We start from the raw sequence: 21,706 nt of genomic DNA, 5'->3' as shown, positions 1-21,706 counted from the left end.
TCACACCTGTTCAAATGGCTGTTATAGACAAGAAATAACAATAAGTGTTGGCAAGAATTTGAAGTAAAGTGAACCCTCATACACTGCTGGTGGGAATGTAAATTAGTGCAGCCACTGTGGAAAACAGTGTGGAGATTCCTTTAAAAATTAAGAATTGAACTACCATATGTTCTAGCTCTCCCACTTTTGAGTATTTAACCCAAAGAATGAAAACACTAATTAGAAATGATACATGCACCCTTATGTTCATCTCAGCATTATTTACAATAGCCAATACATGGAAGTAACCTAACTGCTCATCAGCTGATGGATGGATAAAGAAAATATTGTGTATATATCTACAAAGTTATACTACACAGCCATAGAAGGTGAAATCTTGCCATTTGCAGCAACTTGAATAGAACTTGAGGGTATCATACTAAATGAATATGTCAGATAGAGAAAAACAAATATGATTTCACTCATGTGTGGAATACCAAGAAAAAAAACACAAAGCAAAGCAAAATAAATGAATAAACAAACAAAATTACAGAGAACAAAATAGTGGTTACCAGAGGGAAGGGGTGGAGGAGAAAGAAATGGGTGAAGGGGAACACCTGTAAGGTAGAAGATGGAAACTGAATTTTTGGTGGTAAGCATGCTATAGATAGATACTCATGCATGCATGCTCACTCATGTCCAACTCTTTGTGACCCCATGGACTATAGCCTACCAGGCTCCTCTGTCCATAAAATCTTCCAGACAAGAATACTGGGGTGGGTTGCTATTTCCTCCTCCATGGGGTCTTTCCAACCCAGGGATCGAACCCCTGTCTCTTCTGTCTCCTGAATTGGTAGATGAATTCTTTACCACTGCACCGCTTGTATATATTAATACTATATGCAGTGTATTATATGTTTCACATGTACAATATATTTCTACTTTTGAAGTAGAAATATAATGTACATATGAAATGCATATAATGTTATAAACCAATGTTTAAAAAATGTCCTTGAGTCAGTCTCCTGTTCTAATTGAATATATATGAGGCAAATACTGCTATCTTCTGTGTTCACCAAAACATAATCTTTATCTAATAAGTGTTCTATAATCTTATATATTTCTTCCACTTTTCCAAAATAGAGTCCATTCTTAGATTTTAAAATATATGTATATATAACCTAACATTAACCATCCCTTTCTTGAGTCCATATTAACAAAATAAGAATTTGAACATGGATCTGATTCCAATTCAAAGTGCATATGTCTGTTCACTTGTTTGTGCAAATAATGCTCATGCTGATGTCTGGTTGATTATACCACAGATTATTTGGTCATAACACATAGGCAGCTATAAGATCAGATTGTGCATAGAATCCTTCTACATTTTTAATCTTCTAGAAAATAAAAGTCCTGCCAAAATGAAATCTGGTTCCCTTAATGAATTCACTAGGAGAGTTACCCTGGCTTGCAGTTGTTTGATTAAAAGAGCGTAAATTGGGATGTTTGAAGGTTCAGAGGCATTTCCTATTGTAATTTAAATAAAGCAGTCTTGGGGTAGGAGACATACCAAGGGGAGCTCATAATGGGATTAGTAAAGGTTTCACAAGTGAACCCAAATTCACCAAATAGCCAAAGTTTTAAAATATCACTAAAAACCATAGATAAAATATATACTTTCTTGAGAATAAACTTACAAGGGCTAGTGCTGGAAAATAAGAAAAGCAGATGCAAAATTAATATTTAGAACAAATAAAAGAAGTTATTGGATTTTTTAAAAAATCACTGCACACATTGAAAAAAAAACAACCCACAGTTCATGGTAAGTCTAAATTACAGTTGGAAGCATGCCAGCTAGTTACAGAGCTCAGAAAAGGTGAAAATCTCTCAAACTAGAGTACAATTAATGCTGCCTGGGCTTTCTGGAATCCTTTCCAAATGTATTTCCAAATAAAAGTACTCTGTTTCTCTGTTGGATGCCAATAAATGGTAAACCTTAAACTTGGGAACTCACTACCCAGCAATAGCCAAGAGCTCATTTACAAAATGCCATGGAAGGATCCTTTTTCCCACGTGACAGGAGAGAGAAAAGATTCTCTTTCTTTAAAGGGTCCTGCCACGTAATGAACATTCTACCCATTACAGTCAACATTTTGTCTTTGTCCTTGGTAACAGAATGATGAATGGATAGATTTGGTTATGAAGCTACATGATGACGTTTCCACATTGCCTAAGTATAGTAATTTTCTTCTTCGGTAGGTTTTGAGCTTTCTATTTTTCTTTTCCTAGAAGCACGCCCAGGGATATCATTGATCTTTAAGGCTTCAAGTGAGCTTCAAGATTCTAGCACACCTCCCACCTTTAACAGAAGTGGAAAATGAGGCCCAGTTTAGCATCTTAGCTAAAAACACAGCTAGCTAATGTGAAAAGTAAGCCTTAATGTCCATTCAATAAATATATTTGGTTCTTAATAATAACTAATATGTATCGGACACTTTCTTTGAGTGACACTGCACTAAATTCTTTACACAAATTTCCATATTGTATTCACACATACACACACACATATATATGCTCAGCCCTCAAGGCAAGTGTTAGTATATTCCCAGATCTATGAAGAAACTGAGATCAAGTAACTCGCCCAAGGTCACACTAGTTCCGAGTAATGGAGCTAGAATTTGAATCCATGCCCTGTGAGAGATACAGGAATAAAACTGCCAGCATCCCTCTTCTGAAGAAATGATATAGAAAAGGAGCCAAGACAGACTTAGTAACACGGAACTGAATATAGGACTATCCCCACACCTTACTCTGCAATGCAGGAACTGACCCATAACTGTGGGTCACCCACGACCTTAGCTTCATTAATGCTGAGCATCCAGTAATCCCAGGATCATACACAGGGTGCTCTGTGGGCAGTTGTAACACTTACCACACAGAATGCAAACTATTCTGTTGCAGTCTGTAGTTTCTCAGTTGATATTTGGAAATTAGCCTCAGTGTCAATTGTCTTAAGCTGAGAATCCATTGTCCTTGAAAAAAAAAGCAATAAAAATTTCTCTAAGCCTGAGTTAACCTATGACAGGCTTGGCAAGCAGCAAAAGCAACTTGGACTATCTAGAATTCACCTGAGAAACACTAAGTCGTGTACAGAATCTGCACTTACAGAACTAAAGTAACTCTCATTTTAAATCACTTTTTTGAGAAACATCAAGACTTTTTCCATCGTATAATTATAGTAGCCGTTTCCTTTGAAGAAATAATGTTTCTTCGTTGGTTTCTGAAACTCTATATGGGGTCCAAGACTCTGTTGGCTGCCTAACTGTCAATTTCTTCCCCTTCAATTCATAAAAATATAGTCTCAAAATGCCAGATACTCATTTTTCCCAACTTCTTTTCAGGTAAGGATAGCCATATGATTTCTGGGTAGCAGTCTGGATCAGACAACAAAGGACTGGTTCAGGTGAAAATATAGATGAGAAGAATGATTTGGCCTGGCTTCAAGTTTACTTTTGCTTTGATTTATGCCTGAATGAGAAAACAAGCATGCATTAGACTTCTCTAATACATACATTAGATAAGTAAGAAAGTGTACAAGCAGCTTCCAGAGACTCTCTGAAGTCAGTGCTTAGTGGAACCCACATAGAATGAGAGACCCAGCAGTTCTGAGGTGCCAAAAAAACTGCAGTTTCAAGTACTTTGCACAATTACATGGGATGCTGGTTAGAGGGTCCACCTACTACATTATAAGACAATTCCCTTCTGCATCATCTCCACGTTCTGTTTTTAGCTGTATCATGTAGCCTATAAAAGACCTGGTCACAGCCTTCCATAGAAAGCAGAATATCCTTAGGGGCAGGGTAGAGAATGAGTAGCTGCTGGTAACATTTTTTTTTCTAATTAAAAAGAGAGAAGAACATTAGCATCCCATTTCCTTTCTGCCTTTGGAAGCTGTGAATGAAACCTGGAGTACAAGCAGTCATCTTATATGCAGGCCTAAGGAGAAAGGCCAGCCTGCTGAGGGTGCTTGAGAAGGATGAAAAATCCTAACTCCTTGACAGCTTTGTTAAACTGCTAAAATCATCCACCCTGGAATTTCCTACCTCTCACCTACTTCTTTGGAGAACAAGGGATATGTTTGGGTTTATTCAGTCTCTTGTAGTTTCAAACCTCTTAAGTGATGCAACTGGCACACTAATTCATTGAGGAAATTGACCCTCAGAAAGGAAAAAATATCTTAAGGGAAATATTCTCTATGAAGAATGTTCCATAAAGAGAATCTCACCTTCTGTAATTCATCCTTTGGATCTCAGTGTATATAGCCCAGCTCCCCCAAATCTAGGATATTTGATGAGGGGCTATTTGCCCTCATTAAGTATCACATAAGTTACCATTATTTCTTAAATGTCTTTGTTTCTTTACCAGCATGTAATTTACCATTATTTTTTAAATGTCTTCATTTCTTTATCAACAGTGTGACTGTAATCTTCAGAAAAGCAGGGGCTATAACTCACATAATATAAGAGTTATAGATTATATGTTTGTTATACCACATCCAGTGTATAGTGTTGTATAATTTTTGCTGAGTATAAACTTCCAAGGAGATTATTTCAATCACTAAAGGCCAACCCTAAATAATAGCCATTCATTATGTAAAACTGTTTTTAGTGATTCCTGCATTTTAGTTCTGTGACTTTCCTTTTCATTAAAACATTCTGCTCCTCCAAACCTCACATTACTTCAGGCCTGCCTGAATTCCTCAAAACTTTATGCTGCCCAGGGATTATAATTTTGTGTTTACTTTTATAAATCTATCTTTCTTTAGCACCAGACATAGTCTAGAGTTCTGATGTTTCATTAATTACAACTGAATGATCATAACTGGATACTTAATAACTTAATATTTAATGGTGGTGTGGTTTAGTCACCAAGGCGTGTCCTAAGTCGTGTCCAACTCTTTGCGACCCCATGGACTGTAGCCTGCCAGGCTTTTCTGTCCATGGGATTCTCCAGACAAGAGTACTGGAGTGGATTGCCATTTCCTCCTCCAGGGGATCTTCCCATCCCAGGAATCGAACCCGGGTCTCCTGCATTGCAGGCAGATTCTTTACCAACTGAGCTATGAGGGAAGCCCACAATACTTAATACTGGATACTTCATAGCTGTTGAATAAATGAAAACATGAATGAGTCTACTGACCCAGTGACTATGACAGGGTGGGTTAATATTCTGAGCCTTCTTAATTACATTGGCTTCCCTAATAGCTCAGTTGGTAAAGAATCTAGCTGCAATGCAGGAGACCCCGGTTTGATTCCTGGGTCAGGAAGATCCACTGGAGAAGGGATAGACTACCCACTCCAGTATTCTTGGGCTTCCCTTGTGGCTCAGCTGGTAAAGAATCTGCCTGCAATGCAGGAGACCTGGGTCCAATCCCTGGGTTGGGAAGATCCCTTAGAGAAGGGAAAGGCTACCCACTCCAGTATTCAGGCCTGGAGAATTCCATAGACTATAAAGTCCATGAGGTTACAAAGAGTCAGACACAACTGAGCAACTTTCACTTTCACTTTCAATGTGCTACATAAGAGTTTAATGAATCTTCATTTGGCACCTCGTGTATACAAGGCACCTAATCCTCTACCTTAAGTATCTTTCCACATCAATTTAATTGACTTAAATGAGGTACTTGAGCACCCTTAAAAGTTTTCTTTTTTTCATCATTTGAAAATGTTCTGAGTTTTTAAGATAAAACTAATTTGCGCATTTAGTATATATTCATATTATATTGCTTCCCTCATAATTCAGTTGGTAAAGAATCCAACTACTATGCAGGAGACCTCAGTTTGATTTCTGGGTTGGGAAGATCCACTGGAGAAGGGGTAAGCTACCCACTCCAATATTCCTGGGCTTCCCTTGTGGCTCAGCAGGTAAAGAATCCACCTACAATGTGGGAGACCTGGGTTCGATCCCTGAGTTGGGAAGATCCCCTGGAGAAGGGAAAGGCTACTCATTCCAGTATTCTGGCCTGGAAAATTCTATGCACTGTATAGTCCATGGGGTCGCAAATAGTCAGCCATGACTGAGCAACTTTCACTTTCACTTTCATATTATATTAATTAATTAGTGTCCTGGTCTGGAAGGAAAAGATAGCTTAGCCTAGGACAGCCATTTTGGAGTTCCAGTTTCCTTGACTTCCTGTTACTTTAGTAAACTCTAGAGTATGAACGCATATATATTAGCTTTCTCTTGCTGCTGTAACAATTTTCCACAAACCTTGTAGTTTAAGCATCACAAGTTTACTATCTTACAGCCATGGAGACCAGAAGTCTGACAAAGATCTCACAGGCTAAAAGCAAGGTTACACAAAACTTTGCCCCTTTGTACTGTCTCTGGAGAGAATCTACCTCCTTGCTAGTCTAGCTTTTTCAGAGGCCACTTCCTTTGTGGCAGTCTTCTTCTATCTTCAAAGCCACAACATCTCATCTCTCTAAGCCACCTTCTGTCCTCATATCTCTCTCTGACTGCAGTAGACAAAATCCTTCACTTTTAGGAATTTGCATAATTAGATTATGCCTACCCAGATAATCCAACATGAAAGAAAAGAAAGTGTTAGTTGCTCAGTCACGTCCAACTCTTTGTGACCCCATGGATTGTAGCCCACCAGGCTCCTCTGTCCATGGAATTCTCCAGGCAAGAATACTGGGATGGCTTGCCATTTCCTTCTCCAGAGGATCTTCCCAACCCAGGGACCAAACCCAGGTCTCCTGCATTGCAGGCAGATTTGAGCCATTAATCTTGGGCTTTCCCAGTGGCTCAGTGGTAAAGAATCCATCTGCAATGCAGGAGATGTGGGTTCAATCTCTGATTAGGTAAGATCCCCTGGAGGAGGGCATGGCAACCCACTCCAGTGTTCTTGCCTGGAGAATCCCATGGACATTGGAACCTGGCAGACTCGAGTCCATAGGGCTGCAAAGAGTTGGACGTGACTGAAGCAACTGAACGCAGCACCCGCACAACTTTAATCATGTCCACAAAGTTCTTTTTGCCATGTAAGGTAACATATTCACAGATTCTGGAGATTGGGATATGGACATCATGGGGTGGGGGAGAGGGCAGTATTCTTTCTACTACACCAGGATTCCTAGCGGTACATCACTTTATACGCATGAGACATAAATAGTGTTTACAGAGAGACAGAATATAATTGTTGAAATAACACTGGGTAGAATTTTTAAAAAGTGACTTTAATGTCTGATATTTCCAAAAGGGTATTTCAAGGTAGAGGAAATAATGTGATCCAAGAGGTGTGAAAGCACAGCATATTTAAGAAACACTAAATTATCTGATTCAACTGGAATTGAAGAGTTACAGTAGAAGTGTCTTTGGGGAGAATAGGTAGAGGTACTGAATGTCAGACTAAGGATTGGACCTTCATCAGAAAGCAGTTGAAAGTCACTGAAAGTTAGTGACAATATCTACATTTGCAACTTATAATGGGTCACCTGGAAGCAGGATGGAGAGAGAGCCCTGGAAGGGAGATAGAAGGTAGACAACCTAAAGATCATTGCTTCCTTCTAGGAAAGAGGTTTGAACATGTGATAACAGTGATGAAAACAACAGGAATGGAATTGCTGGTGAAGTTATAGAGCTAAGTGATCATTTCAGTTAGGTTTGATGCAGCTGAATATCAGCATCATGTGATAACCATCATGGTGATAACCATGGGCATTAGTATTGAAAAATCACATCTGAATAGTTTTTAAAATCATATTTTTAGGAAAAATCTAATTTTTTTTCTTAAGTGTCATGTTCACTTGCTCTGGATAATTTTAGTCTTGGAGTCCTGTACTATATGACTGGAGAAGTGAATTCCAGTTTAGCACAGGTAAGAGATGGAGTCTTCGGAGAGCTTCATAGCTGAAAGATGTATCAATCTCAAAATTTTCCTGGAAGGGGTACCAGGAGAGCTTCCGGAAGTGACAGAACGATATAGGGTAGTGGGCAAAATAAATATCATAAAAGACTGAGAAGATGAAATGTTGATAGACTGATTACACAAACACAATCCCCAATTTCTAAAATTTTAAGAAAAATACACTAAATTTTAGATTGCTCTTAAAAGCAATCTGCGTGTAGAGCGGCAAAGCCCAGGTTAAAGATGCCCATGCTACCAGAGGCTATTGAATCAGATTTTGTCTGGAAAAAAATTAGCTTAGGATGGGGCCACTGTGGAACCTCTTCAGACTGTGACCACACAATATGATTATATCTTAGAGACTTCAGTTCTCTAGAATCTATTTATTCTGACATCCTGTTACTTTCCTGACCTGATATTTCAGAGTTAACTTATCCAGAGAAAAGCTGGCCTAACTCTTCTCCGTGAGCCTTGGCAAGTTTTAGTCTGTTGGTGGTATGGCTGTAGGCCCAATTCCGATCTAGTGAATGTAGCTGATGACTCTATGTTTTTGGTATGCAGTCCTGTTTATGTGTACCAGAGAAAGAACGTCGACATAAAGGAAAAAGCCTCTAAGGTATTTGAGCCTTACAACTACTGTTAAGTGAGAGGTGGGCTACCTTCTTATTACCACACAGGTTTCTCTCATTTTGTTAATAAAAGCCAGACTCCATTGCTATAGTTACAACCCGACCGTGATGGGTAAGAAGCAGGGTGAGGAGCTGTGCAGAACTGCAACAGTGAATCACGATACTTATCCTTTGGTACTAGTTTTAGTTGTTTGCTATTAAAAGATAATGAAAAGAGGTTGAAATAGTTTCTAATTTGTTAATTCTGTGTGGCTCAGGTGAACTGCATTCCTTAGAGAGCAGTTAACAGCACCATTTCACATTTCTGGAATTAAATCAGAAGTTCAGATACAGACAGTATCTTCAAAAAAAATTAAACACCTTGAAAGACTGAAAAATTTAGTCCGCTATCCAGATGTTTGACCATATGGTGCCAAACAGCTGCATATTCATTCTACTTTAATTCAACAAGCTTTTACTGAAAGGTTTGGAAAACTATGGATAAGTGAACTAACTCATTGAGAATATAAGACCTGGAAAGAGGCCTAGAGATCCTCTGCTTGCTCCATTTTGGAGATGACAGTGGAGTGAAGATAGCTCTGTCCAGCAGGGGGGGAGAGAGATAAACAGTGATTAGGAACCCAAGAGGTGAAGTCATTTTTATCGAATGTTGTTCAGTTAGTCATGTTTGTTGTTTGGAAGATAGAGTTATTATAATATTTTTAATCTTTAGTAATTGATTGCTTGGGTCTTTGGGGATAGGGCAAAAAATAAAAAGACACTGAAAAGTTATTAAGAGTCCTCAGTTTGCCCCAAAAGGGAAAAAATAAAAGGCTTTTTCATTTACCTCTAGAGTTCTACCACTTTCCAAGGACAAACGTTCATTCCCACAATATACATGTGAAAACGATTTAGAGTACCTATCAATGGAAAATGTATTAGCTAAGTTTCTTGGACCTGAAATTAATAGGAGAGCTTTTAGATTAATGGGACTAGAAATATCATTGCTTTCTTTTGGCGTGATTTTTATGGCATCTTCATATTCTTAAAATGTACTGCTGTGAATCTAATCTGTCTCAACCCTTCTTATGATTTGGTGAATTCTTAAGATCATAAAGACAACAAAAACTAAGATGGCTCTTTTTCTCTTTGCCACACAAGTCAAATGATACCTAATTCTGTTCATGTAAATACTTTTAGAGACTAGTGATGCAAAATGTATGAACATTATGTATAGTGATGTTCCTCAAAGTTCAAAAAATGAATCAAAGAAACCTAGGGAAATAGTCTTTTTTTCTAAAAATACTACTGGCTTCAATGTTATTCTTTCAGTTTTAAAAACTTAATTATTAAACTTTTCATACAATCAGTCTCAGGTATTTACTGAGGATAAAACTATAAGTCAAGGAATGTAGACTTCTCTTTGAAGCATGTTATTTTCTCTTTTTTTTTTTTTTTGACTTCACAGTCTAAATGAAGAAACTAGAATGAGATAAAATGATAGCAATAAAAAGCATTGTAATTAAGTTCTTAATTTGACTGAACTTCAAAAACTTTATATTTTGGAGTAATTAAAACCATTTAGGCAGATTTTTAGATTCCAAGTTTATGTATCTATCTCGTAACATGTTGTGTCAACAGTATACTGTTTACACACAGGGTGGAGAATAACAAAACAGCTATCTAGGTTAGACCCCTAACACTTCCACTTGTATAAATGTAATCTTACCAAAATAATGAGTCACAGTTAAAAATGGTAAGATTCACTGTGAGAGTAATAGATGGGAACGGAACAGGAAAGAGGTTACCATTTGCTTAACATTTAAAATTGCCAGGTATTTTCTGTAAATTTTCTCATTGGGTTCCCATAATAGCCTTATGGAAAAGATAACTGAAATCTAGAGAAGTAAATGGGCTTCCCTGATAGTTCAGTTGGTAAAGAATCCACCCGTAATGCAGGAGACCTATGTTGGATTCCTGGGTTGGGAAGATCTCCTGGAGAAGGGAAAGGCTTACCCATTCCAGTATTCTGGCCTGGAGAATCCCATGGACTATAGAGAGTCCATGGGGTTGCAAAGAGTCAGACACAACTGAGAAATAAAATAATTCTCCCAAAATTACATATCTAGGAAATTGAGGCTAAAAATTCAAACCTATATCTAATTCCAGATCCAGTATTCTATTACAGCTGACTCGTGTAAGTGTTTATGTATTGTGTTGTATTCCCATGAGTATTTACAATTATAATTATCCCGTGGTTGAAATCAGACTGTGGGACATAAAGAAATGAGATGAATACAAGCTCAACTTTGCTGTTGATTCAGTGAATAATGGTGTCTCAGTCACTTAAACAGAGTGGCCTCTGCTTTCTCATTTATAGAAACAACAAAACAGAAAATTTAGATTGGTCATTTGGAAAGTGCATGGTTTCCAATAAAATGATTGCTTATATCTCTTCTGAGATGACAAATGATAATGACTAAACCTATCTATATGCCAAAAGGATAAACATATTTCAAGACAAAACCAAAATTCAAAATAATATATTTCTCCTGTGTCCACTTGATATATAAATCTAAATAACAAATATGTGCTTTTTGCTCATTTTTTTTTTACTGTACTGTATCTACAGAGTTAGCAAAGTGGGGGCATATTATTTCAGAAGAAATTCTCAAATCTTTATGTATGGTGCTATTTTTCTCTTTCAGAATTTAATTTTTTAAGTAGCATTTTTAAAAAAACAATTTTCCTATGTCAATTCTAGAGAAATCCATGTAGGCTAGATGGAAGAAACTTCAGGGAATTTATAAAGATAAGGATACAAGCTGATCATATAAAATTATTGAGATGTGGAGGAAAAGATCTTTAAATATAGAATTCATTCCTGGGGGTGAAGGCTCCTATCAATCAGTTGTCCAACATGTCAATAGAATAATAAATATTTAACAGGAAATCCACTATTAAGAGCACTTATCTACCCATCATCCTTACTACTTACTCACTCTATTACTAAATTCAAAGAAATCTTTTACCTCTATTTTGACAACATCTTTCCCCTTTCCAAAATCATTCAAATGCTTTGTAAATGAAGACTAATTTTCTGTCTCATCTTTAGCAAGTTTTGCCAAAATACCCTGAATCCAAAATCAAATAACAAAATTCATAATGCTGAAAGGGACCTCAATGAGTCACTTTCCCTTCCCCTAGCCCTCTGTCTAACCCTTCCCCTCCATCCAGACCTGCCTTTATCTCTCCTATTCAGCTGCTGCTTCTCCAACAATACATACACTGAGCCTAGAAAGGTTACTCCTTTCTGACTCAGTGAAGTTCTTTGCTTTTATAATTCATAGATGCTGTAAACTTCAGTCTCACAATTTTAAAATATTTTAAAATACCTATGCCAACTTCTTAAACTCCAACAGTATATTACTAATCACAAGAGCTCCTTTTCTAGTTTTACAGATGCTCTTGCTTTAAACTGAGGAAGTCCTACTGTATGTCTTTCAAATTACTGGGAAAAAATAATTATTGCATGAATTCCACCCCTTTAATGGACCTACAACCTCCATTCTTAGTAACATGTTATACAGCATAAAAAGGTAAGTATTTTTCTGAGTGTTGTTTATTTTTTCTTTTAGCTATGGGGAGTATCTCCTCATATTTTTATTGTAAACTCTAGAGGTTAGGGTGTGATTAGCTGCGTGACTTTTAAGTTAAGGTCTATTCTGGAAACATATCCTATTTATTTTTTTGTATTTTGTTTTCACTATTCCTCACTTTGTCCTCAAACTCCCAGAGCCTACAAGGATATATAATATATAGCAATATGAGAGGAAAAGTATCTGAGAAAGAATGAAAACATACTAAGAGTGCTTAGGAATGAAGTTATTCTAAAAATGTAAACCATAAAGGTCATTATACTTGATATAGGACCATAATTTTGGCTCTATGCTTACTTATAAGCCAAAGGTAAGGGAGAGAAAGAGAGGATTCTGATTATTAGACCATCTCCTATGTTTTAAAATTAAATATAAAGAACTGTAAAGTGCTCAGAGAAGCAAAACTCTATTAAACACTAAGATTGAAAGTTGGAATCCCATGTAACATAACAATCAGCATTTTCAACAATGTTCTTACTTTTAGCACATAGACTTTCCAAAAATTTAATTCCTATGCTAGTTTTCAAAAAAAGCCAGTCATCCTAATGAATGAATGAAGTAAAAAGAATGGCACCAGGTACCACAATGATATGATTGAAGTATATTGATCTCTGAGGCCCAATTTAGCATAGATGTTCATTTTAGACTATCTGGAAGTTTAGCTTTTTGAAACAACCATGCGACAGACTTCACATAAGAATGCTACGAAAAAAACACTGCAAATACTGTGATTTGTGAGTCATACAGTTGATTGACATACCTTTTTGTTCTGTCCTCATTGTATGATCTATGATATAGGTTCAGAATGTAAGCTTCTATAGAGAGCAGTGTCTTCACCTTGTAGTAAGCAAGGATGTATTGTTACGTCTTAAGAAGATACACGTAGTTGGTAAAAGTAGTTTCCAGTGGTCTGGATTTTTAGTCTAAAATAGTATGTCTTTCAGTGAAACCCTGTTCACATTATGAAAGTCCAGTAATCTAACAGGCCAAAAATATTACCATAGATGGTTTACTTAGACAAGAAAAGTCAAGTGGCTCACCAAGTCCCTGTTAGTATACACAGAGAAGAAGGCAATGGGATGTTCCTAAAATACTCTAGATTTTATAGGGATATGTTAAAATATAAGGAATCTGGCAATGTCTGGTCTATCCTAATGAAAGCAGCAGAGGTAGGCCAGGGCAGGAGAATCCATATGGCCTGCAGATATGTAATTTGTGCTGCTGTCTCTGATTTGAAAACTGGAATAGATTTTTAATTTATGATTGAAAAGATTGAGGTCACCTTTGAACAGCTTACGTAAATTAGATTGCCCCCAAGTCACACTTGAAAAGTACCACAACCACCATCATCAGTTTCAATTTGTAAAATGGAGCCAATGAAATAGTCGCCAGGGGCACATTTACACACCTAGCCCTTAAATTATGCATAAATAAGAACCACCACCACCTCCAGCAGGCAAATTAATTTCAGACTGCAAAGATTTTTCTATTGAGAATATTCTGTTCAAAAGTTCAACTTCACAATGCCAGCATGACTGTACTAATGAATCAGCTCTAAAGCCACAGTGGAAATGTAACAGAGATCCCTGTTTGGTTATGACCAATATTTCTGTATGTAAGTTGCTTGGAAGCCACTAAATTGTGCCTCTCTAAAAGACCTTAGTGATTTTAACTTCCTGATATCAGATACTAGATGATATCAGATCAGATGTTTAAAGGGTCTAAGAAACCCAAAACATGGTAACTAATATAATTCGAGTTAAAATTCTTAATTTCCTTCCCTTGTCTAGCAAAACTTACAAGAACATTGTAAGGGGGAAAAAAATGTCAGTTGCCCAAAGATTTAGAAGGCAGCAATTGGGTCTATGAATTCTCATTAAATTAGCTCCATAAATCAGACTCTATGGAATAAGTCTGAAAAGCAAGCCTTATCTTATCCAGGAAAACCCACTGTATATATTTAAAACCTCATAAGATTCTATTACTTATGCTGTATATTGTATTAAGTAAGCCCATTTAAAGTATACACTTTAGCTTCCTTAAGCCAATGTTTTTACAAGTTCATGACCATGATAAAATATATTGCTTTTCAGAATACATATCCTTTATGCCTTTCATAACTATGTTCTACCAATTAAATTACACCAACATTTATGGGACAGAGTTCTCTAGAAACTAAGACTGTGTTTAATGCCTGCAGTGACACCTACTGGTAATGAAGTACACCTAATTCTTAAAGATATTTGAAGTAATAATATCACAGGTCCATACTTTCCATTCTCAGGGCCCAAAATCACCATACACAGCAAATTCTTTCTTTTCATCAGAAAACTCGCTTGATTAGCTTTTCGGTAACAGAAAACGCATGCAAATAATATCTTCTTTTAGAGAGTGAGGATGTGGCACACGGTAGTTTGTGGTATCTTTTTGAGTATGATGAAGAAATGCCCTTTTTTGTTGGTAACAGGATGTCACAAATCATTTCATTTATGCCTCTGCAAAACCAGATGTCTCTTCTTAGCCAAGATGCCATGAGAGATAGCGTTTCTGACAAGCTGAGGAGATGAAGGGAAACGAAAGCCGTTGCATGAACTGCAGGTTTATGGGACAGTCTCCACTACCATCATCTCTGAGGGCCCCTGAGTAAAACCCTTATCCCCTTTTAACAATGTGGTCTTTTCACAGAGGTTTAGAACATCTGATAAGCATCAACTCCTCTAGGCCAAGTTGAGATCTCCCCAAATTCTGTGGCCCCACATTTCCCATAAGCCTGCAGCTTTGTCTCCCATGACACATGTGTCCACCAAACACATCATTCAGACAGATCCTTCTCTCCCTCACTCCTTTCTAAAGGTGTATAAGGTATTCAAACCCTAACAGGCCTTTCCTGACTGTTCTACCACCCATACTTTCCCTGCGTTTGAACTCTCATATTCTCTGGTCTGCATTGCACCACTAAAAAATTGCTTCCATATTCTTCGTTAATCACCACTACTAATATTTACAATAGAATCCATGTATAGCTGATCCATAAAGTTCTGGAAATATGCTTAACTAGACGGAATGACTTGAATTTTATAACGACCCTTCAACTTTGATACTACCATCTTCATTCCTCAGATGATGAAACTGGTGCTCAGAGGAGTCAGATCCGCTGTGCCAGGTTGGGCACAGACATCAGACAAAGTTGGGATTAAAAACCAAATCTGTCATGAGTTTCAAACCTCCTCTTCAGTGATGACACGTGTGTTATCTGTAAGTTCTATCCCCCCATCTTCCAGCCCTTGTGCCTGTTGGGACCATTCCATCCTCAGCAGGCTGTCCCCATTCTTTCCCACAAGGAGTGATAACTTTCTAGTAAGTCATTGAACATCAACTGGTGGAGTTTCAGAAAAACTTTGCTGCTTTTGCCTAAAAATTGAAGATAATAGAGGGTGACAGACCTATTGTAATTTTGTGGAAAGTGTCATATGGCAGCTTCTGAATGTCACACCTGCCTTTGTGGCTCCTTACTGGTATTGCAGTGGTTGACCAAGAGCCTTTATAAAAGCTGCCACGCCAGTCTGTATGATACTACAATGGTTGATACATGTCATTACATATTTGTCCAAACCCGTAGAATGTACAACAAGGGTGAGACCTAGTGCACCCTGCGGACTTTGGGTGATGATGATGTGTCAGTGTAGACTCATTGATTGTAACAAAGGTACCTCTGTAGTTCAGGCTAGTGATAGAAGAGGAGGTTGTGCCTGTGTGTGAACAAGGTGTGTCTGTGCATGCCAAGACGCTTCAGTCGTGTCCAACTCTGTGCGACCCTGTGACTACAGCCTCCCAGGCTCTTCTTGTCCATGCGGATTCTCCAGGCAAGAATACTGGAGTGGGTTGCCATGTCCTTCTCCAGGGGATCTTCCCAGTTCAGGGATCAAGTCCAGGGATCAAGTGTCTCTTGCATGGGCAGGCAAGTTCTTTACCACTAGTGCCACCTATATGTAACAAATCTCTGTACTTTCTGCTCAATTTTTCTGTGAACTAAAAACTGCTCTAAAATTAAAGTGTATTAATGAGGGGGGAAAAAATGTGCCAATGCCTAATCTCACTCCACGTAATAAATTCAGAGTATCTAGGGATCAGTTGTGCTTCAGTTGCTAAGTTGTCTCCAACTCTTTGCAACCCTATGGGCTGTAGCCCACCAGGTTCCTCTGCCCATGGTATTTTCTGTCCATGGCAAGATTAATGGAGTGGGTTGCCATTTTCTTCTGCAGGGGATCTTCATGACCCAGGGATCAAACTTGGGTCTCCTGGGGTCAGACGTCTATATTATCTGTTTAAAGTTGCCCCAGGGAACTCTAACATGCAGCCAGGGTTGAAAACTGCCATGCTGTGTCTCCTGTGTATCTGGCATGCCTCTGGACCTCAGGTTGCTAAGTTCACTCTAATCACAGACACACTAGAGTGGTCCCCATGGTGATTCCTCAGTCAGGAAGCAATATATAATATATAAAATAATGTAATCATGTATATAGGAACATATATACTGTGTGTGTATTTTTATAAAATATGTTATATAAAGCATATTTTATTTAAATATATACACATGAAAATACATGTCTCTAGTAGGTGACCCTTGGTCACCTACTAGATTGATGCACTAGGGGTTGCACCTACTAGGTTGATGCACCTAACATAGCATCAACCACTCACCTCACTTCTGAGTCTTTGCCCCAGAGGCCCTGACGTCTGAATTTTTTGGGGGTTCCCACTGAGAGGCTAGAGTTGCTGACATCTACACTGTGGGTGTGAGTTCTGGCCCCAGACTTGGCCTTGAAGGCCTACAGCTACTGTCTGCTCTCTTGCCATCCTTTTCCTTCTTGTGCGTATTCATGTGTTCATAGAAATCAAGAACTTCCTGCAGTGTTTCTTCCTTGCCCACGGGAGCCCTGAGCATGCTGCTTCCTGAACTATTAACCTGGTAAATATTAACTCCAGCTTTAGCAGTCATGAAAGTGTTCGTGGACCTTGGTGCTCAGACCTCTGAGCACATCCCCTCCCCACATGTACACTCCTAGGCAGGGGTGAGCATACTCAGTCCTACTTCATCTCACTAGACTATAAGCTCTTTGAAGGCAAAAGGCTTACCTTATTCATCTCTATGACTTAATACAGTACCTAATACATCTAACTAGGTATTTAAACATTGGTACAGTGGTGAACAATTCAGTTGCTAAAGGAGAAGTTGCTCTTCAGTCCTTCAGTCATGTCCGACTCTGCGACCCCATGAACTGCAGCACTCCAGGCTTCTCTCTTCTTCACTGTCTCCTGGAGTTTACTCAAACTCATGTCCACTGAGTCAATGATCCATCAAACCATCTCATCCTCTGTCATCCTCTTCTCCTCTTGTCCTCAATCTTTTCCAGCATCAGGGTCTTTTCTAACAAGTCGGCTCTTCACATCAGGTGGCTAAAGGATTGAAGCTTCAGCATCAGTCTTTCCAATGAATATTCAGGGTTGATTTCCTTTAGGATTAACTGGTTTGATCTCCTTGCTGTCCAAGGGACTCTCAAGAGTCTTTTACAGTAATACAGTTTGAAGGCATCAGTTCTTTGGTGCTTAGCCTTCTTTGTGGTCCAACTCTCACATCCATACATGACTACTGGAAAAACCATAGCTTTGACTACATGGACCCTTGCCAGCAAATGGAGATGCAGGTCCAATCCCTGGGTCAGGAAGAGCCCCTGAAGATGGAAATGGCAGTCAATTCCAGTATTCTTGCCTGAGAAATCCCATATACAGAGGAGCCTGGTGAGCTACAGTCCGTGGGGTCGCAAAAGAGTCAGACATGATTGATCACCCATGCACTCTTTAAATATTGTAAGTGAACAGTGTTTCATGTTTCCTTTCTGAGGCTCTGAAATATGTTTAGAAAACTGACACTACCTTCTGCCATTATTAAAATATGGACTTGGGCTATTTTTTCCAATTTGTGATTATGAGAGTTTCTGCTAAGTTATTCCTGTGCTTCACCTGAACATTTTTGAGAAAAGTCAGATTGTGAGATAGTTACATAAACTATTTGGTGTCATTGGCACTTCATTCTAAGCAATAAAAAGGTGCACCTGAGGGTCATAATATGTTATTTTATTGAGCGCTTCTTTTGATTTGGGAATAGATGATAAATTACTCCCCAAAAGGAAAAGAGGTTCTTTTCTTAAGGTTGAACATAGTGCCCATTATTAAGTTTCAACTTGACTATTTCTTAGCTCTCTGACCACTTCCAAGTTACTTAATGGTGTCGTTGTGGGTTAATTAGTATGTATTTTTTTGTACTAAGACTTATGTACCAGTTACAATGTATGTAATAATAATGGCAATCATTATAGTCATCATTATTATTGATTTTAGTCACTTCTCCATAAAATCTTAAATGTTGATTTACCCTACAATTCAAAGATAAAATTTGTCATCAATCTACATTGTATTTGGAAAAATTTGCAATTTGCTAATCAGCCAGTAGCCTTAAAAAGCAATCTTTCATTGCCATGAATGCATTATTCAGAATACATTGGCCACCATAGCTCAGAAAACATTTGGTTATGTCAGGAAAGTTTCAATAAAGCAAATTGTATATATTTGTCATCTATGCCAATTAACTAATATCCAAAGAGCACCATTGTGTTCTACAGATGTTTTATGAGGAATGGACAATCTTAGTTCAGTTTAACTACCAGATTTCCATAATTTATGCCAATACCCTAGTTCTCAGACAGTTTCTATAATTTCTGCTTTACAATAGAAAAGAAAGATCAAGTCAGCTCTACTAGATAGAGAAGAATCAGAGTTTGGATCCAATACTGGTGTATTTCATATGCCCAAGATTGTTTTGATGCCCTCTAAGTATAAGATTATAACATTTTAGAATAGGAATGATGCAGCCAAACAGACCAGATGTTTGTTTCTGTCTGTTTTGGACTGTGATTTTTTACATACAGCCTAAGGTAAACTCTGATGAATACTTGCCATGGTGATGAAAGCTCCTACAGTGCTTCCAGGGTTGCATTATTTGATTTGAATTTCAGTCTGATGTCAGGACACTGGTGGGGTCTTATTATGCCATTTTATAAAACGCTTTCTCTGTGCCTAATGTGGTATACATTGAAATGTATATATGTACACACATAAATGTTTGTGATTGTTATTTAAGGTATTTCAAGTAAGCATTAAAACATCGAAACCATCTGATTTGCATTTTTCAACAAGAACCAACATATGTATTTATTTATGGGAACATTTTTGGCATAAGACTTTCTATTAAATTATAACAAAAAGCTTTCTCTATCACCCTGGGGAATCTGGCCATCAGCCTACCTCCTACCTAGATCAATCTTCCCCATCTACCCCAGTCTTCTCCCACCCACCATATGCATACCTTAAAGCTGTAGTCTTGCCTGTAGCTAGTGTTGTGGAGACACAGAAGGTTGTATAAGGCAGTACTTGTTAACAGGGCTGCAACCTCCATGATCTCCAAGGTCCCCTAGGAATCCACAGATTGACCACTCTGTCATTTAGGTAGTTCTGTTTTCATGTTCTGTAAAATGGGCACAAATATATTTTATATTACACAATTTAATAACTCCCAATAAACTGCTGCTGCTGCTGCTGCTAAGTTGCATCAGTAATGTCCCATTCTATGTGACCCCATGGACTGCAGCCCACCAGGCTCCTGCGTCTGTGGGAGTTTCCAGGCAAGAGTACTGGAGTCGGGTGCCATTGCCTTCTCCGCCCAATAAACTAATTGAGTACAATTGTTTGAATGCCCTAAGGATGGGAGAGCCACACTGCTGTCAGTCTTGAAACTTCCTAATTTAAAGTCAGCCTATCTTACCAGTTTAAATTCAATCAATTTCTGGTCCTTCAAATAAAGAGCATAATTTTTAAAATTATAATTATCACTAATTACTATCACTAGTATGATGATGGTGATGATGGAGAGAAGGAGGAGATGGAGAAGAAGAAGAAGAAGAGCCTATTATCTTACAAGCAATATCATAATTTAGGTGTCTACACTCTGTATCCATAATTTCACTTAATTGTGAAAATTCTAATAGGTTAAATATAATTGTGACATCCATTTCATAGTAAATCTGAGAATTTGAGAGGTTAAACTTACTTGTCCAAGACAACACAATTAGAAGGTGGCAAAGCAGAGACTCTAAACCAAGAGTATCTGATGATGAATCTGTCTTCCTAATGACTATCCAGCCTCCCATAAAAATCATAAATTTGCCCTAATAATAATTAATACAGACAGTTCCTGTTAACCAGCCTCAAAGTTCTCCCGAGATCTGCCTCCTCAATGCCAAGCGTCTGTGTCTGGCAGAGCTGGTGTGAGACTGAGACAATCCTTCCAAGCCTCCAGAATAATCAAGAGTTTTGGCTGGACCTTTGAGCACACACTGAGACAGTGAGGAGCCAGACAAAAAGCAGACTATGGAGCTGAAACGGATTAATAAGGAATTGAGAGATTTGGCCCATGACCCTCCAGCACAATGTTCTGTAGGTCCATTTGGGGATGATGTGTTTCACTGACAAGCCACAATTATGGGACCTAACGACACCCCATATCAAGGCGCTGTATTCTTTTTGACAGTTCGTTTTCCTAGAGACTACCCATTCAAACCACCTCAGGCTGCATTTACAACAAGAATTTATTATCCAAATATTAACAGTAAAGGCAGCATTTGTCTCGATAGTCTAAGATCAGTGGTCTCCTGCTTTATCTATTTCTAAAGTTCTTTTATCCATTTGTTCACTGTTATGTGATCCAAACCCAGATGACCCCCTAGTGCCAGAGATTGCATGGATCTGTAAAACAGACAGAGATAAGTATAACAGAATAGCTAGGGAATGGACTCAGAAGTATGCCATGTGATGCTTCCTTAAAGTCAGAATAACCTGCATTGAAGCTGGATTAAACTTTAAATTTGTTACTTTTTTGATTTTCTTATCCAGCTGCTCCCCTATCAGACCTTATCTTTTTCAATTTTATTTTTTGTTTACCTCCCTCCCTTTTATTCACATGTTCATCTGAGAAGACTTAAGCTCTTCCAGCTTTAGACAATAACAGCTTTTAGAAACTGTTAAGTAGTTACAAGAGAAGAGTTGCCCAAGATTCAGAATTTTTTAAAAACTGGAGCATGTGTATTATGTGGCCAACGTCTTCACTCTAACTTGGTTATGAGACTAAAACCATTCCTCACTGCTCTAACATGCTGAAGAATCATCTGAGAAGGAGGGAGATGGATGCCGAGTTGTCAGATCAAAGGAAGCAGCATCATTCTAGCAGCATCCATTATGATTTAAGCCTTCCACTGTTAGGGATTTGAGGTTACATGATATACTTTACGCTCATAACTGATGTGCCTGGAGAATTGGTATTGAATTTATAACATCAGCAGAACCGAAAATGTGATATATTTTATGCATGTCAGTTGAACTGTTCTTGTTCTACAGAGAATGGAAATTGGAAGTCAAACACCCTTTGTATTCCAAAA

General features: G+C 38.1%; 1 pseudogene; it reads left to right on the top strand.

Moving 5' to 3' along the window:
- The first annotated feature begins 20,642 nt into the window (after positions 1 to 20,642).
- On the top strand, positions 20,643 to 21,116 carry LOC110130556 (ubiquitin-conjugating enzyme E2 D3 pseudogene; annotated as a pseudogene).
- Positions 21,117 to 21,706: the final 590 nt, after the last annotated feature.

Source organism: Odocoileus virginianus, chromosome 18, assembly GCF_023699985.2.
Source record: "Odocoileus virginianus isolate 20LAN1187 ecotype Illinois chromosome 18, Ovbor_1.2, whole genome shotgun sequence".
In the NCBI taxonomy this organism is placed as follows: Eukaryota; Metazoa; Chordata; class Mammalia; order Artiodactyla; family Cervidae; genus Odocoileus; species Odocoileus virginianus.
Note: the sequence above shows the minus strand (reverse complement) of the source record. Positions and strands in the feature narration are given on the sequence as shown.